Raw genomic sequence first — 4740 nt, forward strand, 5'->3', positions numbered from 1 at the left:
CTGAACCACAGAGCTTTGCTCTTCTCATTCAGCCTGTATGATCCTGGCAAGTCTTACACCCCACTAACCCCTTGCTCTTATCTGTAACCTCCTGCCCCATTGCTTATCTCCCAGTGTTTGCCCCCACTGTAAGTGTCTTGCAACTCTCTGGAATTTCTTTTTCTTTATTATTTTATTTCCCCACCCAAAAGGCCCCAGGTGCAGCCCTAGCCCTGCACATACTCTTCCACCTCCGCGCCGCCCCACCACTGCTGCGAGGATGCTGCACACACACCACGGGAAATAAAAGCTCTATTTTTACAGCTGCTGGCTCCGCGTGGTTGTGCTGCTGCTGCTAGAGCCTCTGTGTTGGCTAAAAAACACAAGCTCCAGCTCCTTCCTAAGCTCAGGCCAGCCAGACTGCTTGCTGGAGGAAACATTGCTGGACCATTCCCCATAGGCAGAGGTGCAGGTGGGGACTCTTGAGGCACTGTGATCTGGCTGCATTGGCAGAAATTAGCACTTGAAAGCCTGGGGCTGCTTAGCACTTACCCAGTGTGCTCCCTTCTGCAGCTGTTCCTCATTAGTCAGTCTGCCAGCCCAGCTGCCTCCAGGACTGCGTCATCTCAGGGTTATATAGAAACAATAGCATAGCAAAGAGCACTGGGTTTGGTCACATCTGCAGGGCAAGGGGTGACCTGTAGTTTCTTCAGCCACATGTGGCCTGGTAGGCAGTGTCTGGGAGTGGGCTGACCTGCAGTTAAAAGAGGGGAGGACCCAGCAAAGGTCCTGGACTTGGGGACCCCAATACAACACCTTCCACTGGGCTGGGGTCAGGAGAGAGCTATCAGCCCTGGTGGCTGTGCGTAGCACGAGGTAGGAAGCCTTCCTCTAAAACTGAGCAGAGGCATGGCACTTGCCTGGCACCCCCTGCATCTAAGCAGGCACTAATTGGCCCTTCACTTGCCAGCCTCCAGAATGGTGGGTGGCCAAGGGGCCAGAGAGGCTAAACTCTTCTCTGCTGTGTGTTAAGACTGCAGGGCAGGGCTGAGGGAGGGCTGCAGGCAGCAACACTAGGGGCTAAAATAGCTGCTGCCCAGGCCATCCTTGTTGCGTTGCCCCAGGCCTGTATGGCTGGAGCCTTTCACCTCCAGGGTCCTGTCTGTCTATAACTGGAGTTGCATCTTTGTCTAACTCACTACCCAAAGCCCCCAGCTCCCAAGAGAGCCCAGGAAATGCCAAAGAGGGCAAGTGGCCACCTGTTCTCATTCCTTCTCACTGGAGTCAGCCTCTGTCCACAGGGCTGGGGCAGCTGCTGGCAGCCCCCTGTCATGGACTAGCCTGAGCCAGTTTGCTGCCCTAGAGGAAAGAGCACATGCAGCAGCTCCTTACATGCTCCTGGTGGCTGCCCCACGTAGGACTTGGCCTAGGGCAGGCCTGCCTCAGGTCTGCAGGCTCTGTGCTAAACTTGCAGAGCTGCCTCAGCTCTGGTAGCTCAGGTCTCAAAGGGAGTCCATGCATTGGGGTTTCTCTGGTTCCACACCCCCAAGCTGACTTCTCTGTGCTAGGGGAAGCCTAGAGCTCCCCTGGGTCTATGCTCACCAAGACAGGCTGACACCAGCAAGTCCCAGGTTTCTGTTAGCAAGTTGCACGGTGTTGCCATTGGAAACGCACAGAGAAGCCTCCTGGTTGCCATTCACCTAATGAGTCCTCTGGGTAGGTTGCATCACTTGCCCCAGGGATGGTGGCAGGGCCTAGGAGACTGGTGCTGCCTGGCTGGCTCCAGGCTGTTTGGCTGTGACAATAGCCTGCTTCCAATACCTGTGGAAGGGGCATGAGACCTGACCCCATCCTATGGCCCAGCTAGTGCCTGCTGGGCCACACTGTGATGCTGTCTGGGCTCTGCAGGCTGCCCACTAGATCCAGTCTGTGATGCAGTGCAGCGAGGCTGGAGGGCCCCAGTGCAAGCTGGCATAACCAAGACCACAGTCAGCCCTGCATTTCAAGATTGATGCCCCCCCACAGGGACCTGTCACCAGGCAGGGCCAGGGCAGTTTATTACTTGGGCTGCTAAAATCTCCAAGGCAACCTGAGCTTGTTCTTCAGTACCTGGTTCCTGTCCTCTAGCTTGGCAACTAGCCACTACCCTAGTAACCTCCTAGTGCCAATTTCACCATCCCTGGGAGCTGTTTTCAGCCTACCTGTATGCTTCCAGCCCTGTCTCCTAGGTACTGCACTCTGGATCCCTCTTGCTCCTTCGCATTACGTCGCCCAGCACAGAGATTGGGCCAGTTTCCAGTGACAGCTCTGTGTATACCAGAGCCCTCTGTGCAGCCACCTTCAGAAGCCTGGGCACTAGTGCCCTGTGTGGGCTGCTGGTAGGTGCTCAGTAACAGGGGTAGAGAGTCAGGAGGTGGTTATTCGTTTATTTTAACAGAGTCTTTCAGTAAAGGAAAAGAGGTACTGTTGCTCCTGCCCCTATCCCAGGCAGAGCTTCAGTGGGGACTGTTCCATGTTCTGGTCCTCCTGCCATTGTGATGGAGGCCAGCTGAGCTCCTGTGCAGACCCTGAAGAAGAGATCTCCTTCCCCCTCCTCCAGCACACAGACCCAGAGCTAAGAGGGTAACTCTGACAGAGGTAGATAAGTGCGGCTGTGGGTGTAGCTGCAAAGACGCAACCCCCTTGCAGCTGGGGCAAAGCAAGGTTCTAAGCACCATGCTGCAGTCTGAACATGCAGGGGGCCTGGGGCAGCCCCACTGGCTTCCCAGGCCTGGATCTGCCCTGGAGGAGATGAGCTGTAGCTGGGCTGTCTGACATAGCTCTGGTGAGGGTGAACTGGTACAGACACAGTACGGCGCAGTGCCCAAGCAGCTGGGTTCCATTGGCTCTTCTGCAAACCTGGCTGGACAATAGATGCCCAGTCTCTTTGGGGTTGAGATGTCATGCACCTTCTTCCTGGCAGCAAGGAATGATAGCTTAGTGATAGCTTGGAGAAGCATAGGCAGCTGTGATCACAGAAACCTCTCCTCCAAACAGGAAGGCAATGCTAAACCCCCACATTCATTCTTCCTTCCCCCAAGCTTTGCTGCTGGAGAGGCCTTTAGGATGGCTCGGCTGAGCTCAGGCATGCTGCACCAGAACCCCCCCACCCTTATAACCAGCTCCGAGAGCAGCAGGATCCCTTTCAAAGCAGCTAATGGCAAAGATGGTGCTTGTAATCAGTCTGTTCAAAGGAGCTCCCTGCCCCCTCCACAGCAAATGACAGCCCTGCTCAGCTTCTAACAGCAAAACCAAGGGATCCTGAAATTACCCCCAAAACCACCCAGGACCTCTGCTGGGAACAAGGGAGAAAAGTTCTCAGGAGCTGGGTGCAAAGAAAGAGGGTGTCAGCTCTGTAATGCAGCCATTACCTGTGGTCCCAAGCAACCTCCCTGAGGGACTGGCCAGGTAGGTCATCAGCATCATCCAGCGTCATTACTGAGCCATAAGACTAGGGAACTTCATATGCCTTATAAAACCACCTGGAAGGGGGAAGGGCGGTGCTCACCAGGAAGAAAACATCCTGGTGACCCTCTGACTATCCCAATCCACAGCTGAGGCCAGATGTGTCTGCTCCACCAAAAACCTCCTGCTTGGCTCATGGTGACTTTCCTGACTTCAAAGGCCCCTGCTTCAAAAACAGATGCCCCTCAGAAGCTACCCCCGACGGGCCAGGCACTGAGCTCATAGCAACCATCCAGGCGTACACGGCTCCGTACTGTCTCAGTTCCTTTCCCGCGACAGGAGAGAACACTTGCATTACTCTGCAGTGCCCCTGTCTGGACATTGTACAGCACAGCACATGTGGTTTCTGAAATGAGATCTGGTTGGGGCTTCCCAGCTCTAGGAAAGTCACCAGGGTACAAAAATCCCAGGGCCACATCCCAGCTCAGGGCTACAATTTGGAGAGTGATCTTGAGTACTGCACCCCATCCTGGAGATATGAAAAGTTAGGTTCACCCAGTCCCAGACATGTATCCCCGCACTGCAGGTGGCTTGGTTTTGCCTAACCTGAGTGTAAATCCACTAGGACCTTTGCTATGTCCATACCAGTGATTCTTAGCTAGATGCTGTAGCACCCTGGGGTGCCTTGAGATCCTTTCAAGGGTGCTGCAAGGTGCAATGGAACGTTAGCACTGTTAGGTGTGAAAACATGATTCACAAGACAAACCCAGAGATTTCAAATAGGAATCCAGTGTTACGTCATTGTGGTCTTTCTGAGCTCTTGGCAACACAACAATTGCTCTGCTATTTTTCCATAATCAAAAAATGAGTGTAAACAAAGAACTGACATTTTCCGAGAGGTGTCTCGAGTCTAACAAGGGGTTCCTTGAGTTTAAAAAGGTTGAGACCCACTGGTTCATACACCACACTGCAGTGCACAGGCTAGGCTGACTTCTGAAAGCAGCTCAGTCACAGTTGCAGGGACTCCACTCAGGGTAGAATGGCACGGGGGATTGCTTAGATCCACCTCGGTATCTCCCCGCTGCATTACACAGTACAGTGCAAGCACCCTCTAACCCTATTGTTAGGGCAGCAGAAACGTTCTGACAAGGTAGGCCGGCTTCCTGCTTTCTCCACTGGCTGCTTCATAGAGCAAGTATTTAATGGGTACACACTTCAGCGTTGATAAAAGCCACAAGGAAGGAGGCAGTGCCAGGGAGCAGCCTTGCTCATGGTGCGTTGAGGTGGTCCAGTGACTGTGATCCCTGGGGATGGGAA

General features: G+C 54.0%; 1 protein-coding gene across 2 annotated transcripts in view; it reads left to right on the top strand.

Annotated features, from left to right (window-relative positions):
- KCNH4 (potassium voltage-gated channel subfamily H member 4) overlaps positions 1-292 on the top strand; it is a 49042-nt gene extending 48750 nt beyond the window's left edge. For both annotated transcript variants that reach the window (XR_003092318.1, XR_003092320.1), the window contains one exon: positions 192-292. The gene's annotated coding sequence lies outside the window, so the exon portion shown is untranslated. The remainder of the gene's footprint in view (positions 1-191) is intronic.
- Positions 293-4740: the final 4448 nt, after the last annotated feature.

This window comes from Alligator sinensis, unplaced genomic scaffold (genome assembly GCF_000455745.1).
Source record: "Alligator sinensis unplaced genomic scaffold, ASM45574v1 scaffold1555_1, whole genome shotgun sequence".
Classification (NCBI taxonomy): domain Eukaryota; kingdom Metazoa; phylum Chordata; order Crocodylia; family Alligatoridae; genus Alligator; species Alligator sinensis.